The 18,669-nt window shown below is 45.0% G+C and overlaps 1 protein-coding gene and 1 long non-coding RNA gene across 3 annotated transcripts in view; one reads left to right on the plus strand and one right to left on the minus strand.

Moving 5' to 3' along the window:
• FOXK1 (forkhead box K1) overlaps positions 1-18,669 on the minus strand; it is a 210,820-nt gene that overhangs the window by 174,237 nt on the left and 17,914 nt on the right. The window lies entirely within an intron of this gene.
• The window catches only part of LOC309558193, a 1,089,490-nt gene that overhangs the window by 44,831 nt on the left and 1,025,990 nt on the right, over positions 1-18,669 (plus strand). The gene's annotated exons all lie outside the window — the stretch shown is intronic.

Raw genomic sequence — 18,669 nt, forward strand, 5'->3', positions numbered from 1 at the left:
TGCCTATTGGAAGCCTATGACAAAAGTCACAGGGAAAATGGCCTTGCCCATACTAGGCATGTTGCCCACATCCAAGATGGCGCCGACCGGAAACCACAGCAGAATTTCTCACATGGTTGATGTTTCACACAGAGCTGAGAATCTGCATACCACTAAAGTGGCGGCCGCTCCAAAATAAATGCACCAAACACATTTCTGGCTATTAGCAGGGACCCCAGGGAGACCCCCACAGCATACCCATACAGCGCCTCCAACGGGGGCAGGGAAGGGAGGGGGGAACCCCAACCCGGCCAGAAGAGGGATCCTACAGAGACCGTCCGCCCTGCTATCCCCAGGAGTGGGCCCACAACTCCCCAAATGTCCCCAGGGACAAGGGGGTTCAGTACTCACCAGTCCAGCAGCGGGCACCGCTCAAAAAAATGGGAGACCTCCCACCCTAAGTGGGGGTGCCGTCAGCCATGGAAGGACGCTGGCAACACACGGGCGATCCGGGTTGAGACATCCTCTGCGAAGTGCAGCTCAGCCGGCTCGTCCCCATCTGGAGGGGCACTGTCGTTGTGAGGCCTGGGCATACCAGTAACCTGCGACGCTCGTTGGCAGGCTGGGACTCCATAAGAATCTATATTACCCAGTCCGAGGCCCAGCTCTGCAGTCACTTGTAGTCCTCCAGCAAAGGAATCCCTGACTAACTAGTAATAGTGAGAGAAAACAAAAATCTAGTGTGGAAAGAAAAAACACTGAAATTCAGAAATAAATATAAGAAAGCCAAGACGCTAGGTCTCAGCAGGGAAAGACCTAAAGCTCTGCTCCTGACGCTAGGCAATATGAAACTGGAGTAATATCAGATTGGGTTGCTGGTAATGGCTGTGGGATGGCCCCCTAGTGGCGTGCTGAGGTACAAAAGTTTTTTTGTATTAACCTGATAATGAATTATCTGCCTAGCCTGCTCCTGCAGAGTGCGTCATTACCCATTAGTGAAGGCTAATACAATCGGGCGGCGACTGTCAGAGGACATAAGAGAAATACATTCTGTTACTCCTCCTGAGTATGGCAATACCACATGTGTGAGACTTTACACAGCCTGGCCACATACAGAGGCCCAACATGCAAGGAGCACCGTCAGGTGTTCTAGGAGCATAAATTACACATATAATTTCCTAGCGACCTATCACACTTTTGAAGGCCATGGAGCACCAGGACAATGGAATTACCCACAAAATGACCCCATTTCGGAAAGCAAACACCCCAATGTATATTCTATGAGGCATAATGAGTCTTTTGAACATGTCATTTTTTTTCCACAAGTTTTTGGAAAATGTGGAAAGAAAATGAAAACCCATTTTTATTTTTATTTTTTTTACACAAAGTTTTCAATTTATAAGATATTACTAACACATAGCATGTACATAGCAAAAATTACACCCCAAAGTACATTCTGCTACTCCTGAGTATGGCGATACCACATATGTGGGACTCTAAAAGAGGTTGTTCTAATTTGAGTAAAACTGAAGATTTTGTAATCCAAGTTATATTATTAACCTTACTTTAATGTAATGAGCTAAACAAATGTTTCATAAAACAAAATTTTGGAAATTGTTCTTGTGTTCATTGAGATATTGATTAAAATCTTACTTTTCAAAAAGGGTGTACTCATTTTTGCTGAGTGCTGTAGGTACTGTACTCTGCAAGGTATATTTGCAGAGTACTGTAGGCAAGAAATTACAAACTGTCGCCACAAAAGTTTATGGGGGAAAAAAAAAAAAAAAACTGCTGGTAGGCCCAATTCAATGGAAATCCAATTATTATTCTCGGTAAGCAAAAACTCCAAAAGACTCTAGAAATGTAGGAGTATTGGTGAAACCAACTAAGCCTAGAGCATAGGTCAGGCAAAAAAAAACTGCCTCGGCAGAGAAATGAGACATTCGCAAAGCGCACTTATGTAAATACAAATAAATGCATGCTCAGGAAACTGTGACAGGGTAGGGGGTAAGCTGCTGCAGTTATGTGGTACAAGATCTGCAGCAGCATCCCAAACTTTCCTGTCATAGCTGAATCTCAGGCCATTCTGACATGCAAAGCTTTAGCACTTCCTGATAGGGCTAGAACTTGCCTGCCTCCAGTGTACTTATTTTGGCCAGTGAGGCTTCCCATCATAGTGACGGACCAATAGGACTGTGGGGTGGCAGGCTTTTAAAATGCATAGACCCCCTCCCTAGAGGATACATATTCAGCACTTAACCTGCTCAGACCTGGGTTTGGCTGCTGACACCTGGGGCTGCCTCTCCTCTTCCTTCCCCGGAGGATGAGTCGTGGAGGACTTCATTTCCACAGCAGACACCCGAGCTCCGATAGCCTTGGATTCTGCTTTGCTGCTCGTAAGCGGCTCCGGCGTCTCCTCCACATTCTTCCTCCTTCTCATGTCGCGTGCGTCTGACGTCACGCCGGAAGTTCCGGTTTCGAAGATGAGGCTTAAATCGCCCGTCCGGCGGGAAATTCAAAAGCCTTTGGTGGAGGAGAGCTGCTGGCGCCGGATCACAAGACCTGGAAACATCTCGTAGGTGACCAAGGGCTTGCACCACATTGGGCGACCTGTGAGAAGCCTGGATGGGGCAGCAGGTAAAGCTCCGCTCGTAGGGTCCCCCAGGGGGAACCCGTGGCCTTTCGCTGAACCTGGCTCACAGGGTTACCTTTTGACTTCAATAGTGCAGGTAAGTAACACTCGTTTCTTGTAGGAAGAAACACAATCTAAACTGAGGGCCTGAGGGAAGGGTGGGGCCTTTTTAACTAATCTTAATTGATTGTGTTTCCGGTAGGAGGAGCCTATCATCTCTGACTGTTGGGCCGTCCTGGAAGACGAGGAGAGAAATAATGTTTAAACAAACTTTGCATCATCCCACAACTGCACAAGCTCATATAATAACAATTGATATAAATGGCACATTAAATACCTTAACAAAAGCCAGAGCTTTCAACAAGATGTATTTTGCATAGCTTAACATCCTCAGTCTCATGCACACATTGGTTTGTCACAGCTGATACCTCTCAGGTAATCAGCACAGGGTGAAAAAGATGGGTTATACTTACTGATAACTCCTTTTCTAATAGTCTTCCAGGACAGCCCATGAGACCTTAGGCTCCTCCCCCAGGGACAGGAAACACATTCCAAAATTCAAATAAAAGGCGGTGCCTTAGTCCTCACCTTCAGTATTTCATGAGAACCGTAGGACACCCTGTAAAACATATACATAGATATATATATACACATATCATTTATACATAATACCAGATAAATCGGGTGGGAATCCGGCTGTCCTGGAAGACTATTAGAAAAGGAGTTATCAGTAAGTATAACCCATCTTTTCTCAAAGTCGTCTTCCAGGACAGCCCATGAGACGATAAGCAAGAAACTTACCAGTCTAGGGAGGGACCACTGCCTGGAGCACCTTTCGACCGAACGCCTGTTCCTGAGAAGATAGGAGGTCCAGGCGATAATGTCTAACAAAGGTCGAAAAGTTAGACCAGGTAGCTGCCTTACAGATTTGTTCTGGAGAGGCACCGGCCCTTTCAGCCCAAGACGTGGACAGTGCTCTAGTAGAGTGTGCAGTAATGAAAGGTGGAGTCACCTTTTTCACCATATAGGCTTCTGTGATAGCCTGTTTGATCCATCTAGCTAAGGTTGCCTTAGAAGCTTTTTTCCCCTTTATGGGGGCCGGAAAATTGTAAAAACAAAGTATCATTCTTCCTGAAGGTTTTAGTCACCTCCAGGTATCTCAGAAGGGCTCTTCTGACATCCAAACAACTAAATTCTCTTTCTTTATTGTTGTTTGGGAAATTGCAAAAGGAAGGAAGGACTATGTCCTGAGTCCTATGAAAAGAAGAGACCCTCTTGGGCAAAAATCCTGGATCTGTTTTTAGCACAATCCTGTCGTCAAAAATCATAAGAAAAGGTTCTCTGATTGAGAGAGCCTGTAATTCGCTAACTCTTCTAGCCGAAGTAATAGCTACTAAAAATAAAGTTTTTAGGGTGAGCATTTTTACTGACAGGTCTACCAAGGGTTCAAACGGACTGGTAACCAAAGCCTGGAGTACCAGGGATAGATCCCAAGCTGGACACGTTTTAATCCTGGTTGGCTTTGTCCTGGCAATTGCTCTGAAAAAGGCATTCACATTAGGGTCTTCTCTAAGGGAGAACCGAAGGAAGACACTAAGGGCGGCAGCCTGTACCTTTAAGGTCCCTAGGGAGAGACCTTTGTCTATGCCTTCTTGAAAAAAATCTAAGATAGTTGGAATATCTGGGGAAAATCTCTGATTCTCCACCATCCAAAAATGAAATTTCTTCCAACTTTTTGCATATATTTTCCTAGTGACCGGCTTACGACAGCTGGTCAATGTTTGGATGACTCTGTCTGAGAACCCCTGAGAACCTAGAATTTGTTCCTCAGATACCAGGCCGACAGGTTTAGGGTCCTGAGAAATGGATGGACCACCGGACCTTGAGTTAAGAGATCTAGTCTCCAAGGGAAGGTCATTGGAGGTAGTGCAGCCAATGCCTGAAGGCGTGCCAACCATGGCCTCTTGGGCCAGTATGGGGTTATCAGGATCATAAGGGTATGGTTATGAGTAAGCGACTGGCAATGTCGTGAAACGCGTCAACCTCGTCTGCTTGTACACTGTCTGTCACTTGATTTTATTGGAACAATAAAGGAAACAATTTTTGATTTCAAGTAATATCTCAACCAGAGTGCGGTCAATCTTTCTATATTTTTGTTATCAGGATCATCTCTATATCTACTAGGATTATGGAAAATTTTTCTATTTTCCTGTTTGCCTAGGAGGCAAACAGATCCACTACCGGTAGGCCCCAAGGGGTTGTGACTTTGAAAAACACCTCTTGGTTGAGGAACCAATTGTCCTGGTTCATCTGGTGGTGGTGCAGATATGTCTGTGATACCTGGATGGTCCAGCTTCGCCTTATTGATAGGTGAAGAGAGGATTTCCACCCCCAAAGGGTCCTTTTCAACTTGGTGGGAACCTTTACTTTCTGTTCTAAGGAACTTGACTATCCATCCCAATTCTGTAGGAAGAACATTTGGAGTGGACGTAGTTGGAACCCTGCCCAGGGGACCGCTGGGAAACAGGAGGTCATCAAGCACATCCTTCTTGTGACGTCCCTCAGAGAGACCCAGATTCTTTCTGGATGTAGAAGACAGAACTCCAGCCTGTGTCCTTGGCCTACTAGGTCTAGAATAAAAGGGCTGGAAGAAATCCTCTTCCATAGTGGGAGGAAGGCCCCTAAACTTCCTCCCACCCTGGGAAGGGAGTCATTGGGGCTTGTCGGGGCGTTGAGGAGGGTTAAACAGAATGTTGCCCTTCCCTTTTCCTTTATGCCCGGTCCAATGTTTTTTGAAATTTTGCTGGGTTTCAAAAGACTTCTGCTGTTTACCCCTGCCACGAGCATTCCTCTGAGCATAGGGGAATTTCTTCTTTTCTGGGAATCCCTTCTTTTTATCCGCTGTACGCTCCAGGGCTTCTGTTAGGCCTGGGCCAAAAAGGTGGTCTCCTGTGAAGGGAAGACCACAAAGGCGAGATTTAGAAGTAACATCACCTGACCATGTCTTGAGCCATAGGCTTCTTCTGGCCGTATTAGCCAAAGCTGAGGTCCTTGCTGCCATTCTTACAGCTTCAGCTGAAGAATCCGCCAGGAATCCAATTCCCTGAAACAAGAGCGGAAATGATTTATTAATCTGTTCCCTCGATGTTCCAGCAGACAAGTGTGTTTGGATTTGAGATAGCCAGAGCTCCAGGTGTCTGGCTATGCAGGTGGATGCCAGGGCTGGCTTTAAGCTCATAATGGAGGCTTCCCAGACCCTACGCAAAGAGATATCAGTTCTCTTATCCATAGGGTCTTTTAGAGCTCCTGAATCCTCAAATGCCAAGTCAGTGCCTTTGGAGATTCTGGAAAGGGAGGCATCCAGCTTGGGGATTTTGTTCCAAGGCTGATCCCCACTGTTGTCAAATGGATACCTTCTTTTCAAAGTCTTTGGAAAAAAAGGCTTTTTATCAGGAGAATTCCACTCCTGTTTAATCATATCCAATAGGGAGCTATGCACAGGGAACACTCTAGCATGCTTTTTATGACAAGCGTACATCAAGTCATGCTTAGAGAGATGCACTTCTTCCTCCTCAATTTCTAGAGTTGTATAAACTGCCTTTAGTAGGTTATCTACATCCTCCAAGCTCAATTTAAAGTTGGAGCTATTATGGGAATCCTTGTCTATGGGTTCCTCCCCTGATCCTGATCCTTCTTGCTCCCCACCGGAGGAGTGGGAAGAAGAAACTTCCTCCAAACCCACTGGGACATTCAAAGATGGGGCCTGGGCCAATGGAGCCTGAGCTGGGGTGGAAGGCTGGACTGGTGCCTGCATCTTTTCAACGAGAGTTTTGAATGAACTAATGGTACTTTTTAGTTCATCTCTCACTGAGGTCAGCATTTTCTGGGTAGAGACTGCAGGGTCGTCTCTGACCAGTTTAGCTATACATGCCCGGCACACTGCTTTGTTCCAAGAGGAACTCAATTCCTCTCCGCATACAGCACACTTCTTTTTGGGGGGCTGAGGTGGGTTATTGTCCTGAGCCTTGGCCTGGAAGATAAAAGACAAGAGAATTATAATCAGGGAAACTTGTCCTCCTCCCACCTCCCGCTTATCCCCCATTTGTGATTTAGAAAAGAGGGAGCGGTGCTGCTTAACCCCTGCCCCTAACGATAGAAAAGAGAGGGGGGAAGGGGAACGGAGTTCCTAACAGGTATCTGCAAATAGGGTGTACATTTCCCCTTGCTTACCTGAGAGGTGCCGATGCCAGAGCCGACTTCCACCGCCTGTGCGGTTACTGTCGTGTCCATCGCTCTGTATGGTGGTCCCAGCACTGCTGTTTCCACCTAACATCGGTCGCCCATATGTACTCACTGTTCGCGCCTTCGGAAACTGGAACGAGGGTTTCCGGCGCCCGCGGATGCCGTCACTGCGCCGGAAGTGACACTGTCGCTTCCCGTGAGGCCAGAGTGGATACGCTGAGTTCCGCCCCCTCCGTTTTTGGCGCCAACTTCAAAATTTCTTCCGAAGTTAGCGGTTCCGGGTACACAGGACTCTGCTCCAAGGAACCGGCCGACCAACGGAGTGGACTCCCCAACGTTCCACCAGACAGCATCCGTAGTCCTGCCGAGAGGCTAGAAGAACAGGAGACAGCGGTCAGCCCCTATTGCGGCACTAAGGGGGTACCGCTATGGGCTGAGGAGATGCATCTTTCCGAGTCTTTCCAAGGACAGTCCAGGAGACCGGGAGCTTCAGTTCCAGGAACATGTTACCCCCTGTCCGGAGGAAACACTAAATACTGAAGGTGAGGACTAAGGCACCGCCTTTTATTTGAATTTTGGAATGTGTTTCCTGTCCCTGGGGGAGGAGCCTAAGGTCTCATGGGCTGTCCTGGAAGACGACTTTGAGAAAACAGTGTTTCAAAGAAACAAGCACAGAAATAATGCTTAACAAGATGTATTTTGCCTAGGCTTTACCATCCATAGTCTCATACGGAGACTCACATGGCACTCGGTCTCTGCTATGTTTGTAAAGGGAACAGTGCATAAGATATTTACAATCTGCAATTATGCCAGCAATTTTTACCTTCAAGGTTTGCTGTATGTGTAAATAGTTTAAATTGGACTCCCCAGTCCTGCCGCATGATTCGGTTTTGAAACAGGAATCCAATCTTCACCCATTACGGCAAGCTTTGTCTTGCCCGGGTGCCCTTTTTTTAGAGGGGCCACAGCCTTGGACTGTAGAGCACCCTGCACGGAGCACTTTTGGGGTTTGGTATTCCAAGGGTCTGGATCCCAGGGTCCAGTGCCTAAAAAGGACAGCATTACAGGCAAAACCTTGTATCTGCTGAGGCTCAGGTACCATCTTTTTAGTCCATTGACTGTTTTAGATGGATCTGATAGCTAACCCCTTAGATTCAGTGATCTTTGATTGGGGTATGTAGCATATCTTCTTTCTTCTTGAAGAGAAATGTGGAGAGACTCTCCACAGTGACCATCACCTTTAGACACTGGCGAAAAAACTGAGGTACTTTCTGTGTGGGAGGGGTTATATAGGGGGGCATCCTTTCTGATTGGTTGCCAGTGTCCTTCACCTAAAGGTGGCTATATAACCTATAGGTTATGATTAATGGCTCTGTGTCCCGTGATGTACAAAAAGAAAAAATATTTACAAAAATGTGAGGGGTGTACTTTTGTGAGATACTGTGGTTCTAGAAACATTTGAGCAACACCTCTATATTGTAACATCTGAGCTGGTACTGAATAAACCTTTGCAAAAGCGGATTTCAGGGATTTTGGAAAAATCTAAGTTTACACAATATGACAAAGCACTCCAAGTTAGTCCACGCTTGCCCACACATATCAGTAAGTGCTGACTTTAAATAAAAAGATGCGCTATAAAAAGGTGTAGCAAATTTATATCCCATGAAAATGAAATATAATTATAGAAAATAGAATGTTTGTACTTACCATAAAATTTCTCTTAAAGTCCAATGAGGGACACAGCACTTATAGGACTTTTGTTATACTGGTACCTACAGGCAGTTGGAACACTGGCAAAACAAAAACATTGAGCCAGCCCTGTATAACTCCACCTTCAACTGTCATTCTTCAGTTTTGTAAGCAAATAGTACTGTAACAAATAACGCAGGGGGTGCGGGATCTGTGCCCTTTGACTTCAGAGATTGCTCATAGAGGGAGTCATAGGGACTCTTAACCACTTGCCGACTGCCGTCAGTAGATTTACTGCGGCAGTCAGCCCCTCACAGGCAAAGTGACGTAAATTAACGTCACTAGCCTGTGAGGCTCTCTATGTAGAACCGTTGATCAGTGTAACTACAGCTCAACAGACAGCCAATCACAGTTAGAATCACGCCCCTAGGGACACACACCACCCCTCCCTCTCAAATAAAGTTAACCCCTTCACTACCAGTGTATTTTTACAGTAACAGTGCATATATATATAGCACTGATTACTGTAGAAATGTCACTGGTAACCCCAAAAGTGTCTAAAATGTCAGTCAAGGGTCCGATCTGTCTGCCCCAATGTCGCAGTACCGCAAAAAAAAAAAAAAAAAAAAAAAAAAAAACGCAGATCGCCGCCATTACGCGTTAAAAAAAAACAACAAAAATGACAAATCTTTCCCTTTGTTAGTAAACGCAATAACTTTTGCGCAAACCAATCAAAATACGCTTTTTGCGATTTTTTTTACCAAACATATGTAGCAGAAAACAAATTGGCCGAAAATGTTAAAAAATTTTGATTACTTTTTTTTGGGGGGGAATTTCATATAAAAAAATGTGAAAAATATTGTTATTTTTGCAAAATTTTCGCTCTTTTTTTGTTTATAGCGCGTGATCAAAAAAAAAAAAATTTGCACAGGTGATCAAATACCACCATAAGAAAGCTCTGTTTGTGGGAAAAAAAGGACGTCAAATTCGTTAAGGTACAGTGTCGCACGACCGCGCAATTGTCACTTAAAAATCACGCAGTGCCGAATCGCAAAATACCCCCTGGTCTTTTAGCAGCCAAATCCTCCGGGGCTTAAGTGGTTAAAGAGCTGGGGACACCTAAAAACAGTCCAAATGACGGATGGGCAACAGTCACTATAGCCATTTTGGGGGCATGCGACTTACAGCAACACGGAATTTGATCCAAAAGGACTGCACTATCTTACCAATTATTGGCACAAACTTGGCGTTTATTGTGCATGGGCAGCAATTATACTTTTGGATGTGAAAATAATCTGAAACATAAGTCTAAGTTACTTTTGCAGGAGTAAAGATTCTGGAGTTCCATAATCTCCTGACTTCAACATCAATGAGACAAACATACAGGAAGTTTGTAAAAGAAGTATTGGCAGTTTTATCACATTAGAAAATGAAAGGACATCATTCAAAGCAAATCAATGCAAGAGACTGCAAGCCATGGCCGAAGCTAAAAAGGGTAATATACGATAATAGGAACTAAGGTTATGCAGAATTTTGAACAGGACGCTGGGCACACTGCACATGTCCACCAATACTGGTGAAGAGGGTGATGGGTTTCAAAATGCTATGGACTACCAATGTTGTGGCATTATAATAATTTTAGGTGCCGTTTGCCACCAATAATTGTAGGATTAGTTTGAGGAGGTGTGTGTTGGGGGGGGGGGGGTTAAAGTGCTTTGCCATGCAATTTCATCCTACAGGATCTTACAACTAGTAATAGCCACAGAAGCACACCTAATTCTGGACTTCTGTGAACCGTATCCAGCTGACAGCGGCCTAAAGTCTGCTGTCGGCTGACGTCACTCAGCCGTTCTTTGGAGGGATCATGACTTTAATGTCGGGTATCCACCCAGATGCCTGAGTGGCAGCTGGTTCGGCCTCTTAGCATGTCGCTTAAAACCTGAGCCAGGTTCTCCTCATAAGTCACAAGCTCTCTGCTCACTTAAGACTGAGAACTGAGCAATCAGTGGTCTTTTTATTGCTCAGTTCTTGGTCTTTGAGGTTGTGGAGGAGAGATACTGCATCCACCTTGGTGAGTATGTAAAGTTTATTTTTTAAATCCCGCACTTCTCTTTTAAACCTCCAGGTGTGTAATGCAACAAAAAATCCCTATTACTTTCTGATAATCAGCTTGTAAATGCAGTGAAAAAAATAAAGGCATGTTAAAAAAAAAAAATTAAATATAAAAAAAAAAAAAAAAAAAAGCATCGACTCAAAGCTGAAGTTTAGGTAGGATTTTTATTGCATAGTTACGTTGGCCAAGCTTGGACTAATGTAAGTATTCATGCCTCATACCTGTGTGATCCCCGTGGAAGCTGCAAATCATTGTAGCAGTCACCTGCACCAGGAACCTAGGTGAGTGGGCAGAAGCAGTGGCGGAACGAGTAATGCAGTCACAGTAGTAGCAAGTATAAAATGTTTGTTATTTTTATAGGGAAAACAAATAACGAGACTTTACAATTACTTTCGACTTTGCCCTGCAACTTCAGTCCGACTTTGATCTGACTTTATACATTCAGCAGTCCCCAACCTTTTTGACACCAGGGATCGGTCTCTTGGAAGAAGATTTTTCCAAGGCCCTGTGGGGATGGGGGGTTTGGCAGAGGATTGTTGTGGTGGTGGTAATGCTGCTAGCACTTCAATCATCTTGACAATGTGGTTGATATGGTATCAGGATGAATGAAGCACATTATTTCCATTTTTACATTGTAAATATACGCTATATTACCAAAATTATTGGGACACCTGCCTTTACACGCAAATGAACTTTAATGGCATCCCAGTGTTAGCCTGTAGGGTTCAATTTGAGTTGGCCCACCCCTTGTGGCTGTAGCACTGCCCCCTTGAGGACTGCTGGATAACACACTTTCAGGTCCCCCCGTGTTACCATTAGAAACTCTGGTATTCACAAGTTAACACTTTACTTCTTGGCTCAGTCAAGGATCAGTCCAGGGGTTTGTAGTTGTTTTTGGTGTTTTATTTTAAATAGGAATGGGAGGAGGGAATAGTGGGATACTTCAGATTAACTATTCACAAGATATGAGGACTCCTGTCTGATGATTCAAACAGGCGGCTGATTTCACCCTACCACTAAGTGAATTTGGACTAAGTTTCTATCCAGAAGACTTGATGAACTAATTCTCTTCAGTATACTCTCCTAGTATCCCCTTTCACTTGACACATTGACACCCATCCTCTGACGATCCTACTCCAGGGTTGCTCCTCTACACGATCCCCGGTACTCACGATACTGTTTTTCGAGGGTCTCCAGTGTCTCTACCCCTCTAGTCAGTTCTCCTGGACCTCTGGGTTCAGTTACGTTGATCCCCAGGCCGACCGCCTGCAACCACGTGCCACCACTTCATAGGAGGGGGCAGCTGCCATCCTCTCTCCGGGACTCTGCTCTCCAGCCAAAGACCCCGCAGCACATGTGCTCTTGGCTTTTATACAGTATGCCATAACGCACCGAGAAAGCCGGTCTCTGCCAATCACCGGGACCGAATCATAGACTGTGCACCCATTGGTCAGGTTTCCTCCCACTGTCCAACATGCCTCCCTACTGGACCAGTGTGAAACACTATGTAGACCCCACAAATGACACACTGAGCAGACCTAACTCACAGATCCTGCTCTCTGGTAGGCAGAAAGCAAAATAGATTTGCCTGCTGCTCCTCTGATAGGCAGACAGAACCAAAAGTTATACTCTCTCACTAGCACCTACCTAGGAGGGTGCTACATGGCTATAACAGCTTCAACTCTTCTGGGAAGGTTGTCCATTTGTAAGGTCAGGCACTGATATGGACGAGAAGACCTGGCTCGCAGTCTCCTCTCTAATTCCTTCCAAAGGTGTTCTAAAGTGAATCATTTTTTATTTTTAATAAATTTACAAAGATTTCCAAAAACTTTGTTCACATTTTCATTATGGGGTATCTTTTGTAGAATATTGAGGAAAATAATGAATTTAATCCATTATGGAATAAAGCTGTAACATAACAAAAAGTGGAAAAAGTTGGGTTCATGTCCCACCAGTCGCCAAAAAAAAAAAAAGTGGAAAAAGTGAAGCGCTGTGAATACTTTCTGGATTCACTGTATAAGGTTGAGGTCAGGAGACTGTGCAGGCCACTCAAATTCCTCCACCCCAAACTTGGTCATCCATGTCTTTATGGACCTTGCTTTGTGCACTGGTCCAATTCATTTGGTGGAGGGGGGGGGGGTTATTATGGTGTGGGGTTGGGCTTGGTCCCTTACTTCCAGTAAAGGGAACTCTTAAGGCGTTAGCATACCAAGACATTTTGGACAAATTTATGCTCCCAACTCTGTGGGAACAGTTTGGGGTTGGGCAACTTGACTGCGCACCAGTGCACAAAGCAAGGTCCAAAAAGACATGGATGAGTGAGTTTGGGGTGGAGAAACTTGACTGGCCTGCACAGAATCCGGACCTCAATCCAATAGAACACCTTTATGAATGAATTAGAGCAGAGACTGCGATCCAGGCCTTCTCTCCAACATCAGTGCCTGACCTCACAAATACACTTCTGGAACAATGGTCAAACATTCCCATAGACACACTCCAAAACCTTGTGGACAACCTTCCCAGAAGAGTTGAAGCTGGTATAGCTGCAAAGGGTCGGCCAATTCAATATTAAACCCTACAAACTAACACTGGGATGCCATTAAAGTTTGTGTGCGTAAAGGCAGGCGTCCCAATACTTTTATAGCGTATAATGAAATAGTTCAACTCACCATAATGTAGAATCAGCAGGAGCCCTCAGCTTGTTTTCCTGGCACCAGATACAGCTTGTCACTGTAGCCTACCACTAGCTTGCCACCAGATGCAGCCTGCCACGAGCCTGCCAACACAGTCACCAGATGCAGCGTGTCACTAGCCTGCCCCCAGATGCAGCGTGTCACTAGCCTGTAACCAGACGCAGCGTGCCACTAGACTGTAACCAGACGCAGCGTGCCACTAGCCTGCCATCCCAGCCTCAAGATGCAGCATGTCATTCACGTGCCACTGGATGTAGCCTGCCACCACAGCCAGCAAATGCAGCATGTCACTAGCCTTCCACCATATGTAGCCTGCCACCACAGCCACCAGATGCAGCGTGTCACTAGCCTGCCACCAGATGCAGTGTGTCACTATCCTGCCACCATATGTAGCCTGCCACCACAGCCACCAGATGCAGCATGTCACTAGCCTGCCACCATATGTAGCCTGCCACCACAGCCACCAGATGCAGCGTACCACTACCCTGCCACCACAGCCACCAGATGCAGCGTGTCCCTAACCTGCCACCACAGCCACCAGATGCAGCATGTCACTAGCCTGCCACCAGATGCAGTGTGTCACTAGCCTGCCACCATATGTAGCCTGCCACCACAGCCACCAGATGCAGCGTGTCCCTAGCCTGCCACCAGATGACGCCTGCAACCAGATGACGCCTGCCACCAACCTGCCAACAGATGTTGCCTGCTACAAGCCAGCCACCAAGATGCCGCCTGCCACCACAGCCACCAGATGCAGACTGCCACCACAGCCACCAAGATGCAGCCTGCCACCACAGCCACCAAGATGCAGCCTGCTACAAGCCAGCCACCAAGATGCCGCCTGTCACCACAGCCACCAGATGCCGCCTGCCACCACCGCCACCAGATGCCGCCTGCCACCACCGCCACCAGATGCCGCCTGCCACCACAGCCACCAGATGCTGCCTGCCACCACCCCCACCAGATGCAGTGTCACTAGCCTGCTGCCAGATGCAGACTGCTACCACAGCCTGCCACCAGATGCAGAGTGTCACAAGCCTGCCACCAGATGCAGCCTGCTACCACAGCCACCAGATGCAGTTTGCCACTGTGTGAGGGTTTTGTGCAAAGTAAAGTCTCTTGCAACCTCTCCCCCATGGCCTCCCTAGGAATCTGGCATTCAAGTTCAGGAGCAGGAAAACTTGCACATGCCCACTACAGGGTCCTGCTCCAATTACGATTCAGAATGTAGCAAGCCGGACCCACAGTGCCAATTACGATTCAGAATGTAGCAAGGACCCACAGTGTGGCAGTGATGTAATCTTTCTGCTCTCCCGCCACTCACCTCCTTGCGGACTGTGCGCGACCCAGCTTTAAACAGGGCACAGACCAGCACTGGTCCGTGGCCCGGTGGTTGGGGTCTCCTGCTTTATGGAACTGAAGTTGTATCAAAATCAGACCAAAGTAGTGCAAGAACATTTTCTAAAGTCGGAGTGACTTGTGTCAGATCAGTTAAGGTGGCTCTCATAGGGAAACATTTAATTTGACATGTCACGCGACTTGTGCTCTCACAAGTCAGATCCCATGTCGCACCAGGTGAACTGGGCCTTTGGGACAAAATATAAAGATTGAAGAGGCTTCCAGTAACAACTAATTTGATTTTTTCTTTCTTTCACGGAGCATAGAAAAGATCAATGCATAATTTCATAAGGTCAGAAATCTGAAGCGCTGAAGACATCCTTTAATCACTTGAGCTCTGGAAGATTTTACCCCCTTCATGACCACTGCATTTTTGCTCTTCCGCACTGTGCTACTTTAACCTCTTTACCCCCGCTCACCGTGCATATAATGCGGCACTCTGCCGCTGCTGGGCAAAGCAACGTATCCGCACGTTGCTCGCTCGCTCAGCCGCCTGTAGGCATTCCCTGGGGAGCTAGCGCGGGTGATGGCCGCCGGTCACTCACGATCTCCCGCAGCAGAGGGAGAAAGACAGACGGCTGTGTTTACATCAGTCTCTCATTCTCCCTTAGATCATCACAGAGGCTATGCGATCCTGTTATGTAGGATCGTATGTCTCTGTGGTGATCTAACAAGCCACGCCCCCTGACAATTAGAATCACGCCCCTAGGGTCACATTTAAACACCAATAAATTTAACCCCTTCCCTGCCAGTGTAATTTTGACAGTAACAGTGCATATTTTAAAACATTTTGATTTTTACTTTTTTTTTTTTTTGAGAATTTCATATAAAAAAAAAAAAAAAAAAGTGAAAAATATTGTTATTTTTTCAAAATTGCTGCTCTTTGTTTATAGAGCAAAAAATAAAAATCACACGGGTAATCAAATACAGTACCACCAAAAGAAGGTTGTGGGGAAAAAAGGACATCAATTTTGTTCGGGTACAGCGTCGCACGACCGCACAATTGTCCGTTAAAGTCACGCAGTGCCGAATCACAAAATATGGCCTGGTCTTTGAGTAGCCAAATCTTTCGGGGCTAAAGTGGTTAACTGGTAAATGCACAACACTGTACCCAAATAACATTTTTAGCATTTTTTTTCACACAAATAGTTTTCTTTTAGTGGTATTTGATTACCACTGGATTTATTTTTTTGCAATATAAATAAAAAAGACCAAAAGTTTGGAAGAAAAAGATATTTCCTAGCTTCTGTGATAAAACATATCCCTTAAAAAAACAAATTACTTCATAAATTTAGGCCAAAATGTATTCTGCTACATGTCTTTGGTTTAAAAAAAAAAAAAAACACAATAAGTGTATGCTAATTTCTTTGTGCGAAAGTTGTAGCATCTACAAACTATCGTATATATTCTGGAATTTACACAGCTATGACACTATACTAGTAATGGCAGTGATTAGTGACTTCCAGTGGGACTGTGATAGTGTTTTGGAGTAAGCTGGCACTAGCTGACACCGGCTGGGTGGTACAAACTAACTGACATCAATAGTCACAATAATAGTAATCAACGCTAATACTGTACACGGTCACCGTAGTAATTACATTGGCTGGGAAGGGGTTAGCATCTAGTGGCAATCAAAGAGGTAACTGTGTGCTGCTTTTACTTTACTATCTGTTCACAATACAGAGTTCTGTTCTTTTGTAAACACAGAACTCTGTGTGTGATTGGCCACAGCCGATCAGCTGACTTCAACCTGGCTAAAATTAGCTGCCAAACCCATGATATGTCCACCCGCAGCACTGGTTGCACACGTCAAACCCAGAAGAAAGGTCTCAACGTAGGTTCATTATCCGGCTAGGAGCTGCCACCAGCTCGAAGTATAACTGTTGTTGTCGGGCTTTTTTTTTTTTGTGGACCATTCCTATTCATTTGAATGGGCTTCTCTTAGCTCTAAAAAAGCTCATGTACCAAATCTTGTAACAGAGCCAGGAGGGTTTCGCATTGCAATTTGTGCTGTGATTTTAGCATGTTTTGTCACTCGACAACTGTGGCAAAATTGCCCTGCTTTTGGGATGCCATTAAGAAATAATGGCATCGCAAACACATCCCACATTTTGCGGCGATTCCACCCACAATTTTAATCGACTAGGTGTGGACGGAGCCTTAAACCCTTCATTTACCAAAACAAACAACCCTCAATCACAATTTTGCATCTTTGACATGTGTTAGTATACATTTCATTGCAACTGCTCAGTGTGAAAGAAATAGACCTGTGTTTGGACTATCTACAGCGCATGCTGAAAATTTAGTGCAAATTATTGCGCAAGCAATAAGTAAATATATATATGAAGTAAATAATAAATATATGATCCCAATGCTTGATTAATAAAGTGCAGATAATGAATATATTGAATTAAAAAATTAGAAAAAATTATATGACATAAATCAATATTGTGAAATAAATTGCATATAACATGTATTTAAAAGTTCATCGAGTGATACTAAATCAACGAGTGACAATGAAAGTTCCAATCTTTGGTTTTCAAAAGACCTTTGAAAACGTCACCGGATGTGACGAAACGCGTCAGTACGTGGAACGCAATACGTGACGTACACTGGAGCACAAGCCGGAATTACCTCCGCTCGCCACTCTGCATGGTTGTACATCTATGTCACGGGGACTTTTAAGCCCATTTTGCCTATATATGCCGAACTTTTAACTGTTTTTATGGTAAATAAAACCGCATAAAAAAACTTTATCACACTATCCGGAGCTTTTTCATCCTTTACCCTCTACTGTATGCTTATACGTGGGACGGTGAAGAGGAACCATAGCCTGCATATCCAGAAGACACCATAAGGTGACCTACCGTGGCCCTGGAGGCCCACAAGCGTGATTGGTCTCAATATCATATGATATACGAGTCCCATTACATCTGGTAAGTTATCTATTTAATTTAAACACCTAGGAGTGGGGAGTACACTTCTTTTAAGTGTTACTTTACATCCACAACTGCTCAGTGTATCCAGGTGGATTACACCTCGTTTTTTATAACAGATTAGGTTTTCATTTGGTGGTACATGTTAACCGGTTGCCGACCGCCGCACGACTATTTACTGCGTCGGTCAGCCCCGGCCAGGCAAAGTGACGTATATATACGTCACTAGCCTGGGAGCCAATAGCGGGCGGGCGCAATGTCCGCCGGTCACTCGCGATCGTCCGCTGTGAAGGGAGAAAGGCAGGCGGCTAATGTAAACAAAGCAGCCTGTCATTCTTCCCTGTGTAAAAGCACTGATCTAACGGTCCTGCTATGTAGGACCGTTGATCTGTGCTGTTACACACACAGCCACATCCCTGCACAGTAAGAAGCACGCCCCTAGGGACACACATAGTCACTGCATCTCTAATAAAAATCGCAGATCACCGCCATTACTCGTTAAAAAATCTTTCACTTAGTAAACGCAATAACTTTTGCGCAAACCAATCAAAATACGCTTATTGTGATTTTTTTTACCAAACATAGGTAGCAGAAAACAAAATTGGCCAGAAATGTAAAAAAATTTTGATTTTTACATTTTTTTGGGGGGAATTTCATATAAAAAAAAATGTGAAAAATATTGTTATTTTTGCAAAATTGTCGCTCTTTTTTTGATTATAGAGCATGATCAAAAAAAAAAAAATAATAAAATCGTACAGGTGATCAAATACCACCAAAAGAAAGCTCTGTTTGTGGGAAAAAAAGGATGTCAAATTAGCTTAGGTACAGCGTCGCACGACCGCGCAATTGTCTGTTAAAGTCACGCAGTGCCGAATCGCAAAATACCCCCTGGTCAGGAAGGGGGTAAAATCTTCCGGGGCTTAAGTGGTTAATGGGTACCTCTTAATTTTATTTTGAAAGGAAAAATGGCGTTAATATTTATTTTTT

This window comes from Pelophylax lessonae (assembly GCF_965119305.1).
Source record: "Pelophylax lessonae genome assembly, chromosome: 6".
Lineage (NCBI taxonomy): Eukaryota > Metazoa > Chordata > Amphibia > Anura > Ranidae > Pelophylax > Pelophylax lessonae.